Source organism: Heptranchias perlo, chromosome 10 (assembly GCF_035084215.1).
Source record: "Heptranchias perlo isolate sHepPer1 chromosome 10, sHepPer1.hap1, whole genome shotgun sequence".
In the NCBI taxonomy this organism is placed as follows: Eukaryota; Metazoa; Chordata; class Chondrichthyes; order Hexanchiformes; family Hexanchidae; genus Heptranchias; species Heptranchias perlo.
The window spans coordinates 64,374,274-64,389,316 of NC_090334.1; positions in this window are offsets into that span (position 1 = coordinate 64,374,274).

A 15,043-nucleotide genomic window follows, 5' to 3' on the forward strand; every position below is an offset into this window, starting at 1 on the left:
TCTGTGATAGAATTGTGAGTTAATACTTAAATTTTACAGTTCTCATTAACTTTCAGTTTTAAATGGCAGGAAAGGCTGAAAGGTATTTTAGCTTCTAATGGATAGTGACATACTAGTCTTAAAAAGTGCATGCCATGACTTATGGTTTTAAAGTTTGTTTCTAAAGAGTGAAGCTTACTGTCTTTACTGCATGGATCTCAGCTGGGATGGTGGTAAGGATACCCCTGGGCTAGTGAGGGGAAAAAAAGTGTGTGTGTGTATATTATGTGTACAAGTACTAAACTTCCAGATTAAACAACAACTGCAGAAAATTAATACTAGTATATAGGCTTAACTTTAGCAAACTTTGTAGATGTATTTGACTTGTGAATCATATAGCGTTCATAATATCATCTAGAATTAAAACATGGTATTAGACAGTCCTTTTTAAAAATTATTTAATTCACAATATTCATCCTTTAAGTCTCTTGCTCTTCCTTAAATTCTGATATAGAGGAGTCTAAATTGGATCGCGTAGTGCCCATTGTGTAGGTGCTATGCGGACTCCTAAGGACCCAAAAATGGCATCCCACAATGTGCACGCATACTTCCAGCATGATGTACGCAGGATACCATATTGATAAAGGCGTTTGCACACGCACACTTAACGAACTCCGGCAGCATGTAAAGTAGGGAGATTATGTGGTAGATCAGTGTGCAACGCTGATTTAAAGAGACAGATGCAATTTTGGAACTCCAAGCTCCAGCCAATACACTGTCCTAACTTCGCACAGCTGAACAGATCTTAAACGGCATGGGTGACTCCCCCTCCAGTGCTATTTGAAGGGATCATGCAGGAGTTACAGGTTAGTTGCTGGATTATTGATTCTGGCTGCTGATGCATTTGTTCGTGTTTTTGGAGGTCTCCTATACTAGAATACTTGGACAAGGGGACATAGCATAAAAAGTAGAGCCAGGACTTTCAGGAGTGAAGTTAGGAAACACTTCTACATGCAAAGGATGGTAGACGTTTGGGACGCTCTTCTACAACGGCAGTTGATGCTAGCTCAATTGTTAATTTTAAATCTGAGATTGATAGATTTTTGTTAACCAAAGGGATTAAGGGATATGCAGTTAGGCCACAGATCAGTCATGATCTCATTGAATAGCGGAACAGGCTCGAGGGGCTAAATGGCCTACTCCTCTACCTAGATTCCTATGTTCCTATAATAAAGTTTCAATACTCTACGGGGAGTGGGCTGGCTAGCTGACAGGCAACAGCAAGGGCACTGGCGGAGTGTCGGGGTGGGACAGGAATACTGTCAAACTGACCGAGATCAGCAGGTTCATGGAGCCACTGCCACTTGCTGCCTCCTGTTATGCGCCACCTTCTCCTGCAAGAAAGTGGGACGTGTGTTGGTGAGTGTCCTGCAAGATGTTTGGGTGATGTGGCTTTCATGGTTGAACAACTGCCAGTGTGCGTGACCTGCGAGTTGGGGTGTGCGGCTTGCAACGGTGGTAATGTGTGAGGGTGAGATGAAGCCTCTGATTGGAAGAGTTGTGACTGATTGAAAGAGTTTGTTAGTAGGTGGGTGATGGGGGATGTAGTGCTGAGCAATCTTTATTCAATATTTTGAAGGAACTCAACAGTTTGTAAACACAAGGACGGGACCTGCATCTGTGATTTACTTGTACGATTTCTGATCTCAATTCAGACTCCGTTCAGACCCGTATGTTATTTTTTGAAAATATAAGAGTCCTGCAAACTTTGAGCATCCAAGTTGTTGCTCATTGAAAATTCCGGAGTTCCCATCATCACCATGCTGCACTATGTTGCAGCACAGATTCACTTCACCATTGACGTCCACCACTTCCTGCAGCCGCAGTGCCCCTTCTCTTTAAGAGGTGCAGGCTGACTTTAAGTGGTGCTAACCACTCGCGATATCTGTGCCCTCTGCTGATGAGCAGCCACTGAACAGCGCAGGTAGCGCTGGCTGCATGCAGCAATCATAGAAATCACCAGGCACAACGTGCTGCCTGCATCTCAATGACCGGGTGTGCGTTATACGCCCTGTTCGATATCCCATCCCATTGACTTCACTAGCGCTGAATATTGGGCGTGTCCTATAACTGTGATCCCCGTTCTTGTTTTCGGGGGTTAACCAATTTAACCCCCAGCGTCTCTCCGTTATGTTGGCTCTATATTCTTTTTTCACCAAATTCAACTTCATTTCCACTCACATTCACTTCTATCAATCATATTAGGCTTAATTTTCTTATAATGGGATACATTCCTTGTGACTTTAGGACCATCTTTTTCTGCAAATTGCAGCTGATGCCTTTTTGTGTGTCACGGTACATATTGATATGTCTGGAAGGGACAGTTTTCCTTGCTCACAGTTTTTCATTTATCTCCTTCCTTGCTCTCCAACTTTTGAACCTGTCTTCTCTTGTCAGCATATTCTTTCATTTTGTAGTCTGATTGTTCATTCGATCATTCTGCTTTATTTTGCTTTTTGTAGTAAAGTGCTTCTCATTATCTGATTGAATGTGGCTGTAATGAGTGCTTCAACTGTGCCTGTGTGTAGAGATTTTTCATAAATTTCCACATTTCCTGCTTCCATAATTTCCCTTCAACTTGGACTGTGGAGACTTTGGGGGTAAAATTGGACATGGGCGGGGATACAAAACAGGCAGTACCGTATTGGTCTCCCATTATACGCCCTGCTCGATATCCCGTCCCATTGACTTCACTAGAGCTGAATATTGGGCAGCAAAAGCAATCCCGCCTGTTTTGCGTACTCGGCCAAGTCCAGTTTTACCCCCTGTGTTTTTATGCATTTTTGTGACTCTTTTAGTTTGTCCATTGCTGGATACATACACAATTACCAAATACAAATTTAAACACTACAGCTGATATAACAACAAATAAAATTGTATTTATGTTGTACCTTCAATTTAGAAAATATGCCAAGTGGTTTTACAGAAGGGGGAAAAAGAGAATCGATAAAGGGAATAAAGGAATGGGTGCCCAGGTTGAAAACATGGGAATTGAGAAAGTTTTTAAAGGAGGAGAGAAAAATGGAGAGGCAGAGGAGTTTGGGTAGGCATTTCCAGAGATTAGGGAAGGGGAGGGGTGGGGGTGGCGGGCAGGGGATGAATGCAAAGAAGGCTAGACTTGGAGGACTGGATGGCATAGGAGAGGGCATAAAGTTGGAGAAGGTTACAGAGGTAGGGTGTGGTGAGATTTGAAGGTAAGGATAAGGATTCTAAGTTCAATGTGTTGGGGGATAGGGAGTCATTGCAGGTCAGTGAGGGCAAGGGTGGGAATGGAATCTAGGGACGAGAGGTCAGTCTCGTGGAAAACCTGAGCGGTGGGCGAGGGGAGATGTTGAGAAAACTGCAACATTATCACTTTGTTAAGGTATCAGCATGTGACTAGCCTGTCCAACGGCTGAGGTATTGAATCTTTAGATTTAATTTCTGTTACTCAAGAACAACTGGAATAAATTCTTTGCAGACCAAACAAAATATAAAATGTGAACACTACCTTAATCAGGGTCATTTTCTGGTTTTACGCTCCCAGTGGGGAGCTTTGCCCACTGAGAGTACATATTGGAAATTCCAGCATACACCAGGCTCCCTGTTATGTGTTCTCATATGTTATGCGTGTTATGCGTGTGTGAAGTTCTCCACAGGAAGCGAGAATTTGGGAAAATGCCTCTTATATGATAACAAGGACTCAAGACAGATAAGCACTTAGACGAAGCTAATTCCTGATTGTTTGTAAACAGACAAAAGATTAAATACTTAACAACATTCACCACTAACTAATTTCTACAGACAAATATGAAAGATATGCATTTATTAGGATCAGATCAGCCATGATCTTATTAAATGGCGGAGCAGGCTCGAAGGGCCGATTGGCCTACTCCTGCTCCTATTTCTTATGTTCTTATGTTCTTATTTCACCAATTTTTATTTTTAAAAAATATATTCCATGAAGCACACCTCTCAATTCTTGACTAATTCATGGCTCTTTCATCTTGTTGGTCTTATTCTTTCCCTGACATAAGGAGAAGAGACTAAAGTTTGATCTGTCAGCTTGTCAGTTATTATGACATTATACCAGCTGCTGCTTCCAAACTGATCTCTTTAAAATGGCAGACCTGTCAATGAAAAGTGATGAGGTATTTACTTTTGTTGAAATTCTTGTCCAAACATAAGAGGGGTACTAAATTAATTATATTTGAGACTTACTTCGAAATCACTGCAGAACGCTGGTAACTATAAACCTATTTATGGAAAAATGTCTTCTTTCTTCACAAAAAATCATATGTTTATTAGAAACAGTAAGTGATCTGATATTATACATTGAAACTCCAGCCCAGGCGACAATTCAGTTATGTTTCATTCTACATTGTGTGGCTCATGAAAGTCTTAGGAGGTAATTTTAACCTAACCCACTCGGCGGGAAACAGACAAGTTCGGGTCCGATGCCCATTTTACACCTGCCCCGTTTCATTGGAGAGCAAAATCGGATAGGATGTAAAACTGGTTAAAATAATCCCCTTAATGTCAGCTGTAAATTGTACAAATTATATACCCTGAGGAGCTAATATCTGAGAACAGCAGAAATATAGAATCGGGTAATTAATTATGAAAGGTATTAATATACATTGATAGTTTATGGTTCATCTGAAAGGTAAAAAGTTCAGCTAGACAAAATGAAGACTGTATATTTAAGTTTACAAGTGGGAGACATTCTTTTTAATAATGAAAATCTTTCCTATTCTGTTGTTTTTTATAATTCTAGATTGATACAACAACATGGACACATAAGTGGTTTCATTGATAATACAGACTGCATATGCAAAAACAATGCTTCCAGTAAGTCTTTCATCAAATTATACAATGAGCAGAATTTTGTACACTATTTAGTGTAGTATATGTTTGTTCAAGTTAAGGACAGCAAGTGACACAGTTGAATTTTTATTCAGCAATCAAGAAAGATCCACTACTCTCTTTTCTGACATCTCATCTATCATAATAGCAGCAAGTCGACTGGCACTAAAATGGCATCCAATTTGGATTCAGATGTAATAATTGGAAATAGTTGCCTTAAATACTGGGCCACTTGAGTTGTGCAAATGATTTGCTTTTCCACTCACTGGAGGTAATTTTGACTTTGGGTGCTAGTGTAAAACGCGCTATATCGGCTCGACCACTCGTTAAATACCTCACGCGATTTTCGTTTCCATTGATTTGAGAAGTGTTTAGCGGATAGTTGAGCTGATATCGCGTGTCTTACACTATCGCCCAAAGTCGAAATTATCCCCTCTCTGTCTAATCATTGCAAATGAACCTGAGATGTGATTATTAAAAACCTCTGGAACCATATGTCCCACTCGCCTATTTTTAAAAAAATCATTTATTTATTAATTTTTTCAACGGTTTGGATCGTATCATTTCACAAAGACATATATGCATTTGTCGTCACTTTTACACATATGTTGTGCAAAGATGAATTTTCAGGCAGTGACATGATAATTATTAATATGATTAATTTTAGAAAATGTTAGGACTCTTAAACAATTCCTGAGGTCTTATTATTAATGTGTTCAGACTTGCTTTTAATGTTGTCAAGGTCAATGCAGATCATATGAATAACATCTTTCCCATGAAGGTAGGAAAGATTTTAATTATTAAAAAAAAACTGCCTCCTACTTGTAAACCTAGATTTACAGTCTTAATTTCGCCTAGCTTAGTTTATTATCTTTCAGATGAACCACAAACTATCAATATATATTAATACCTGTCATAATTAATTGTCAGATTCTATAATTCTGGTGAAATCTTGACACATTGCTAAATCATGCCTTTCTTTATGCGGTTTATATTCTTGACAAACAGCAAAAACTACAATTTCTTTCAACAGATACTAATTGACTCAGTGACAGTTGCCTTCTAGTCCAATTTAACTAGTTAACTTTTGAGTGGACGAGTCCACCCTGTTCACAACTAATTAACCTTTTAAAATTGTAACTGGGAAAACTGATACCTGTCAAATGAAGTGAATGTCACCTTGTGTTCCCCAACAGTTTTTTCCCCTCTATTTTTTCCGCCCTTCACCCTCCTCTCATGAATGAGTTGACTTATGGGGGTCATTTTACGAGTCTGCGCTGGTAGTGAGGAACCTTGCCCACTGCAGTGCATATTGAAAAATCATGGGGAACACTGCTTGCGATTGTCCAATATCCACTGGTTGCAGGTGAGGTTCCCTGGCGTGGTTACTCGAGCAATTATCTCCCTGATTCAATTTGTTCTGGCAACCCTCAGGGACATCATACGTGAGCCTAGATGGTGGGTGTTAGCAACCTATTTGACTGCAAAGGACAGTGTTTTTCAAACTTTTTTTCTCGTGTCCCAGTGGGAGAAAAACACTTACCCCAGGGACCCAAAACAATAATATCTTCTGACTAGAGTTTTCATAAAATCATAATAAAGGGCAATACATGCTAGCTTGAACCACTTCATTTCAAGTAATAACTATAATTAGACATCGTCGTTACTTGAAAAACATTTTAAATTCAGTATAAGTACAGTAAGAAAATATCAGGTTGAGTTTCACTTACTTAATGCGACGGGTGGGTCTGCCTGTTGTTCATGATCTCGTTCCAATCTGGATCACAAGACGAAAGCGCTACTCACATATCAGGTGCGCTGAGAAGTCAGTTTCTTTCTCTTGTTTTTAACCTTGTCAAATTCGAAAATCCCAGTTCGCACATGTAGGTTGTTGTGAACGGCAGCACCAGCAGAACAATAACCAGTGGATATTCTTTGAAAGCACTGATCCAAAAAGATGACAAACTTAATGACTTGTGGCATGTTTTCAGTGTGCTATCACAGGTGAGGTGCACAGCTCGCTTTATTGCTCAGGCATCAAGTTTAGCTTCACTATTGATTCAGGATTAACTTATTAAAGTATATATTAGTTTAAATAACCCAGACTTTCCTTGCTGCTGGACTGCATCTTAAATTTCTCAGCTGATAAACATGGCTCCATGCACATACTTGGATATGCAGATGCAGAGCTCTGCTCTTCCCCAATCTGGGTGGTACATATGGGACAATATAACTTGATACTGCTGACTTGCTGCAGTCTCAAATCTACACCAGTACAAAACAAGTACAGGGTAGTTGCAATATAGTAGAACAAATAAACTATAGTCCCTGAGACAACATTGATGTTGAAGACTTGAATAGTAACTTTCTAAATACTTTTTTGGAGGGGTGGGCTGAGGGTTTGACGAAGTATCCTCACAGTAACTTGTAAATGTCAGATATGTTCACGTTTGCCAGCTATATGTGGAAGAATGAACTTCAAGGTTGCAAACTGCTACTGTTTCCAGTGGGGAACAAAAAAGGGTCACTTCCTAAAAAGAGACCAACACTACAGCACAAGGTGAAATCAATTTAATCCAGTTTATATTTGAAATTGTCAATATAAAATTGTCTTTAGAAGGATTACATTTTCAATCCTTTGTGCATGTCTATTTTCAAATAAGAAAAATTGCAACGCTGATGAGATGACCAGTAGCTCAGTGGTTCGGGAAGGAACTTCTTAAGAGGAGTTGGAGTCGCCCTCCACCCCCCAAAAAACTCCAGGAAAAACATGCTGCCTGGAGCGGCCCTCTGGGTTGATCAGTTGAAGGTGCTGCCGCCGCGCTGCTCCCAGTACACGGGCCAGGATGTGGTGGGTGTTTTCTTTTTGAAGAATAGTAGGACGAGGCCTGTTTTCTGAGCCCAACAAAAGGCGCCGGGGCAAGTGAATAAAACGGACTGAAGTTAAACTCCAGATTGGAAATCCAGATCTCTCTTTACAAACATGTTACTCCAGGTCCGCCTCCCATTTTCACTGGAGGCGTCACAGCTGCCAGGATCAGGTCGAAAACAGTTTAAAATTTACTGAGAACATGAACCACATCACCTATATTTTAAAAAAACTATTGTATTGTTTTCTCCTCCCCAACCCTCCCGCCCCACTCTGTTGATTTAAAATCGAACTGTTCCCCACCCCCGTGCTTCTCGTCCTCTATCTCCTTCATCTTCTTTACCACAAAAGACCAGTAGATCTCCTTGATGTTGGTCACCATGGTTGTTCTCCAGCCTGTGGGCCTACGGCACCCACAATGCACCCCTGCTCGTCTTGTCCCCTCCCCCGCTGTAGGGGGAGCAGCTGTAGCAGCAATAAGGGAGTGAGAGGGCTCAGTGCGTCCTGGTTGATGCTCGACACGTCGGGGCAGCTCTTCATGATGAGCTTGACGCAGGATAGAGGCAGCACGATCATGGCGCGAGGGGAAGCGCAGGCCCTCGTGCAGCTTAACCTCCGCCATCTTACTGAGCCGGCACTTCGCAGGCGACCGTGCGGGGTTGGGGGGGGGGGGTGTAAAGTAGGACCCAGTGATTAATGTTCCATGTCCCCATACTTTGAAAACCACTGGCATAGGAGCCCATTACAGCTGAGCCTGGTTCTGCCCTCACCTGATGTTTCCATGCACACATACTCACTCTTTTCCATAAGATTAGCCTTCTGTAGACCCAAATTGGAAGTGAGTTCATACAACAGGCATTAGGACCCTTGTTAGCATATTCAAGGGGCCAAACGCTTGTTTCGCGCAGGCTCCCTGGACACTTGGTTGTCGCTGGCTGTCAATTCTGGGAGAGATCGGTTGTGCAAGATTGTGCCCAGAAATAACGCTAATTTATCGCCCAAAAAAAAGGTGCAGTTTCTCCCCCAGTGAATTTAATGTTTGCAGAAATGTCATAGAATCAAAGAATCATAGAAAGGTTACAACGCGGAAGGAGGCCTTTTGGCCCATCGAGTCTGTGCCTGCTCTATGCAAGAGCAATCCAACTAGTCCATCTCCACCGCCCTTTCCCCATAGCCCTGCAGTTTTTTTCCTTTCAAGTACTTATCCAATTCCCTTTTGAAAGCCACGATTGAATCTGCCTCCACTACCCCCTCGGGCAGTGCATTCCAGATCCTAACCACTCGCTGTGTAAAAAAGCTTTCCCTCATGTCATTTGGTTCATTTGCCAATCACCTTAAATCTATATCCTCCGGTTCTTGACCCTCCTGCCAATGGGAACAGTTTCTCTCTATCTACTCTATCTAGACCCTTCATGAATTTGAATACCTCTATCAAATCTCCTCGCAACCTTCTCTGTTCCAAGAAGAACAACCCCAGCTTCTCCAATCTATCCACATAACTAAAGTCCCTCATCCCTGGAATTATTCCAGTAAATCTCTTCTGCACTCTCTCAGGCCTTCACATCTAAAGTGCGGTCCCCAGAACTGGACACAATACTCCAGTTATGGCCAAACCAGTATTTTATAAAGGTTCATCATGACTTCCTTGCTTTTGTACTGTATGCCTCTATTTATAAAGCCCAGGATCCCCTATGCTTTTTTAACCACTTTCTCAACCTGCCCTGTCACCTTCAATGATTTGTGTACAAGTACCCCCAGATCTATCTGTTCCTGTACCTCTTTTAGAATTGTGCCCTTTAGTTTATATTGCCTCTCCTCATTTTTCCTACAGATATGTATCACTTTGCATCTATCTATGTTAAATTTCATCTGCCACGTTTCCGCCCATGCCACCAGCCTGTCTATATCCTGCTGAAGTCTATCACTATCCTCCTCAATGTTCATTACACTTCCAAGTTTTGTGTCATTTGCAAATTTGGAAATTGTGCCCAGTACACCCAAGTCCAAGTCATTAATATATATCAAGAAAAGCAGTGGTCCTAGTACCGACCCCTGGGGAACACCACTGTATACCACCCTCCAGTCCGAAAAACAACTATTCACCACTACTTGCTGTTTTCTGGGGGTTACTTAGCCAATTCTGTATCCATGCTGCTACTGCCCCTTTTGTTCTACGAGCTTCAATCTTGATGATAAGCCTATTATGCAGCACTTTATCAAATGCCTTTTGAGACTGTCTTTGAAACTTACAGGACTGTCCTAAATTTACATCCCCAAGCATTGGTAAAAATCCCAGATTACAATGTAATAAAAAAACAAAATTTGACTTATTCAGTCACTGTAAATCAGTGGCCTGATGTTATGACCTACACTGCATAAACTCCCCTGTTATACAACAATGTATCTTCACAGGTAGGACAGCCATGGGAGATTTGCTACTATTAAAGAATAAATTTTAGTTGTGTGAAACTGCCGGATTATAGCAAACAAAAGACTGCAATACTTTTCTAAATCTCTGCCAAACCTAATCGTGGCGGGTATGGTGTTCACATCAGCGATAGTAGGATGGGCACATTTTGGGCGTGATTTCCAGTTGCTGTTACCATGCAGCAAAGTTCTTCTGTGGACATTTAGCGGGTCTGCATGAGCAAAGTTGGTCAATGCATAGACCCTGGCACAGGTAAGCCTACTGTCATTGTTCTGTTGTTGGGTGTTGATGAGATCAATAATATTATTGTTTTTCAATAAACCCTTTCCAAAAGACAACCTGTACCTGGTGTTCTTTGCTTTGCCTGATAGTGCAGGCCATCTTAGAATATGCATTCTTGCAATGGCCAGTTGTATTCTCATGATTGCTCTCATCATTCTCCTGTACTCAATAAGCCTATTTGTCAGAAACAATAAATTGCTTTCTGAGGGAACTAGTAGCACAGCTGGGACAAAAGACTCAGGTAGTATTCTGACACTCGATCACAAGGAGAATGTATTTTCAGTTGTTTTGTAGTCTGAAAGGATCATGCTCAGGCCATAGGACCAGCAAGGGAGTTCACTTCGCTTAAACATTATAACAATCCAGCCTGTGATCCAGCTAGCAGAAGACATTCTCACCTTGACAGACATGCATCTGTAGGACAGCTTTCCAATTTAGAACTGTTATTTTATCACCAATGGTTTCTTCTTCAGCTGACCGACTCAATGGAATATCTCACGATTGACTGATTTTTGAACTTGACCCAGTCAAATCATCTGTGGATAAGAGAGGGATGAGCTAAATTGGAAATCCAAACAGATCTGAGTTTTAAGCTGAACTAAAAACAGAAAATGCTGGAACAGGTCTGTCAGCGACTGAAAAGGAGAAAAGATTGGTTAACATTTTGTGTGTAGTGTTTTCAGTAGAATTTCTTTTGATCTCGACCACATTTAACTGCCTCAGATTTGAAGTTGTTTTACATAAGTTGTGCAATTAGAACACCATGTTTACTTGTGATCAAGAGTTAATACAACATTTAAATGTTATTGATACTTTGAATTTCAAGGTAGTTTTCATAACTCCAAGGATATGACTCCAATCCCATTGGCAGAGAACAGCAGAGATGAATTTAACTATTGTATCATAGAAAATGGATGTATACTCACCTTTCGACCACCGGGAACTCGCTGTAGACCTTACAATCCCTCCAAAGTGATCATTCTGGCAGCAGCAGCAGGAAAAATCAATAAGTACCACCGGATCATCACCATAAAATGACTCATGCTGACCACTGGACTGTGAGCAATCCATTGGCCCTCAGCTAGGTTATCAGTAATCAGATTAAAATAATGAAAAGAAAATGAAGAGACACAACCTATGTTTCCTTGACAATTACAAATGGCAGTGGTTTACCCAATGTTTACCATTGGAAATGAACTGCAGGTTATGCAAAACATCAGAACACATGTAGAAATTGAATTTTTTGCGCCGTTGAAAAGGACTGTCACAATCTTCAGATTTTGGGCCAGATATTCTCTTGGGTTCAGTGTCATGCTGCACCCATTGGTACCTGAAAATTACATCAGGGTCCTACAAACGGTGTAGGACTCCGATTTGCATATTACAAGTAGGGTGCTCCAGATGGCCATTTCCACAATAATTCAGAAATAGCGGCAGGTGGATTGGCAATGGGAATGGGGTGGTACATTCAGCGCTGTCATTTTCGTATTGCCCTGTTCCCGCCCTGGGAAGGACCTGAAAGTTGGCCCCCTAGTGGATTAGCATTGCTCTAAAGTGGTTTTGGCTTTTTTCTAAACATGCCAAACCTGTGGCATGTGAATGTACTGTTATAAACCTTAAGTTATCCTGCAAGTTAAGTTTTAAAACAATCTCTTTCCTTTGTACTATGTTCCCAAATGTATTGTGATTCTCAACTTGCAAAACTATTGTTTCATATTTAAATCCAAGCTTGGACAGCACATTAAAGTCTAGTTAATTGAGGTTCAGGGAAACCTATATTGAATGGAGATATTCCCTTTGATGAACTCTTTTTAATATTTAAATTTCCTCATTCGCAGTACTGTATAGGAGAAGTGATAACTGCCGCACATCTCAAGTTAGATTTCCCTAAACAGCCTATGAATTATTAAAGTCTGTAATGATCTCTTAGTATTTTGTTAATTGGCAATCTTGCACACGTTTTGGAAGGAAAAAAGTCTCACGTCATTTTCATATAAGACTGTGCTTCACAGGGAAAAGAACTATTCTAAAAATTATACAATAACAAGACTATCGCTGTTTTCACAAAACATTCCTGCCGAATTGGACAAGATAATTCAATTTTTTGGTTAAAATTTAGGAAATTCTGTTAACACAAGGAAGGAATTTTAACTCTCTCCGCCTGTCGGCAACCGAGCGGGCAAACATTTAAAATCTATTTGCCGCTCTGTTTCCACTGGATCTCCGATTTTAACATTGTTGGTCTCAGGTGGGAGCCTTATGCATAAATGCTACTTGGGGCTTTATGATGTCAATAGGACCCAGATGGCGTTTTAACCAGGGCCTGAGCAGGAAAGCTGCAGCGACTTTCCCACTAGGGAGAAGCAGGTGCACAGCTAATCTGCAGACAGAAGACGTCCCCCAAAATAAGTGTAAGCCTTTCCTTTGTTGGGCCAGGAGGAGCACCAGGCCCCACAAGAAAAGTCTGGGCCTCTCCTGCCGCAGACTCCACCCTCCCTAATCGCCAGAACATGCCAAACCCCACCCCACATGACCTACCTGCATGCCGGTAGCTTTCCCTCAGTGTTGGTGGGTGACTTCTGGGCTGCCCAAACTTCCTTTCCCACCCGCTGCCACTTTTTGCCCATTCCGGGTTGGCAGTTGGCAGGTAGATGAGGTCTGGAAGGTATAATACCTCGGGCCTGCAATTTCTGACAGCAGGTGCATTTTGCACTCACCCCACTCCCACCTGTCCAAAACCCAATTAGGTTTAAAATCCATCCCCCATCCCCCATAAGCCACCGTCACTGATAAAGGCTATTAAAACTCTCAATAGCTACTGAAATCCTGAAACCGTTGCCATATATTTGCAGGTCTTTAGGGTCTCTTCTCACTATAGACTCTCCCACACTCCTGGAATCATGGTCTAGCTTCCCAGTCTTCCCAGTCTCCACACTAGATTCTACCAATATCCTGGATATCAATCTATGGTTTAGGTTCATGCTTTTTTCCAGGATACGGTCACATAATCTAGGATGGCACTCCTGTATAGCACTGGAGCAATGCTGCGACCTAAGAGGTGCAGTCCTTGGGATGAGATGTTAAATTGAGGTCCTACTGTTTTTTCTGGTGGTCTATTCAAAAGACATCAGCGGCTTCTCCCAACGCCTTGATCAAAATTTCTCCTTTAACCAACACCATCCAAAACAGATGGTGGTGCCACATCTCTACACTTCAAAGTAATTCATTGTATGTGAAATACTTTGAGAAGTTTCTAAGTAATGTGATAAGAACTATATAAATTTTTCTTTCTCTTTCCTCCCTTGGCAAATTACTTCCCCGGAGCGGAGAAACTACGCCATGTTCTCCGCAGCCTTCAACATGTCATCAATGACGACGAACACCTCGCTATGGCCATCCCCACACCTCCACTACTCGCCTTTAAACAGTCACCCAACCTCAAACAGACCATCGTTCGCAGCAAATTACCTAGCTTTCAAGAGAACAGCATCCACGACACCACACAACCCTGCCACGGTAACCTCTGCAAGACATGCCAGATCATCGACACAGATACCACCATCACACGAGAGGACACCACCCACCAGGTGCATGGTTCATACTCCTGTGACTCGGCCAACGTTGCAGGAAAGGATGCCCCAGAGCATGGTACATTGGCGAGACCATGCAGACGCTGCGACAACGGATGAACGGACACCGCGCAACAATCGCCAGACAGGAGGGTTCCCTCCCAGTCGGGGAACACTTCAGCAGTCATGGACATTCATCCACCGACCTTCGGGTAAGCGTACTCCAAGGCGGCCTTCGAGACACACGACAACGCAAAATCGTCGAGCAGAAATTGATAGCCAAGTTCCGCACCCATGAGGACGGCCTCAACCGGGATCTTGGGTTCATGTCACGCTACACGTTACCCCACCAGCGAACAAATGTTATCTGTTTTTAATATAACGGGTCAGTTGCTGTCTTTTCTATGTTTCTACCTCTCTATCTCTGTTTTTTTTGTTTGTTATTTTTTTTTTTGATGATTTGTATATTCTGAGACCTTGCAGGTAACACCTGTCTGTCTGCACACTGATTGCCTTGGCAACGGGCAGTTGAAAAAACTGTCTGTAATCACCAAGCATTGTTCTGTGAATTATAAATGCGATTTCATTTCGAGGATTTCATTTCAACATCGTTCACCTGAGGAAGGAGGAAGCCTCCGAAAGCTTGTGAATTTAAAATAAAATTGCTGGACTATAACTTGGTGTTGTAAAATTGTTTACAATTGTCAACCCCAGTCCATCACCGGCATCTCCACATCATGGCAAATTAAGGCACACGGCTCTTTAAACCAATACTCAGGGCTTCTTTCATCAGGCATTTTCTATTTATTAGATTAATATACAAGACTTAGCAGATCGATGCGTAGGGCTTCTTCCTTAACTAATGTTCCAATTCCCCAGATTGAACCTGATCCATCTCTTTCTTTTCAAAGCAATTTTGAATACAAATCCCATCCTGTCCTGAATCCGCTCAAACCGCACATTAAATTTGGATCACGTGGTTGGTTCTGTACTTGACCATAATTTCTATTT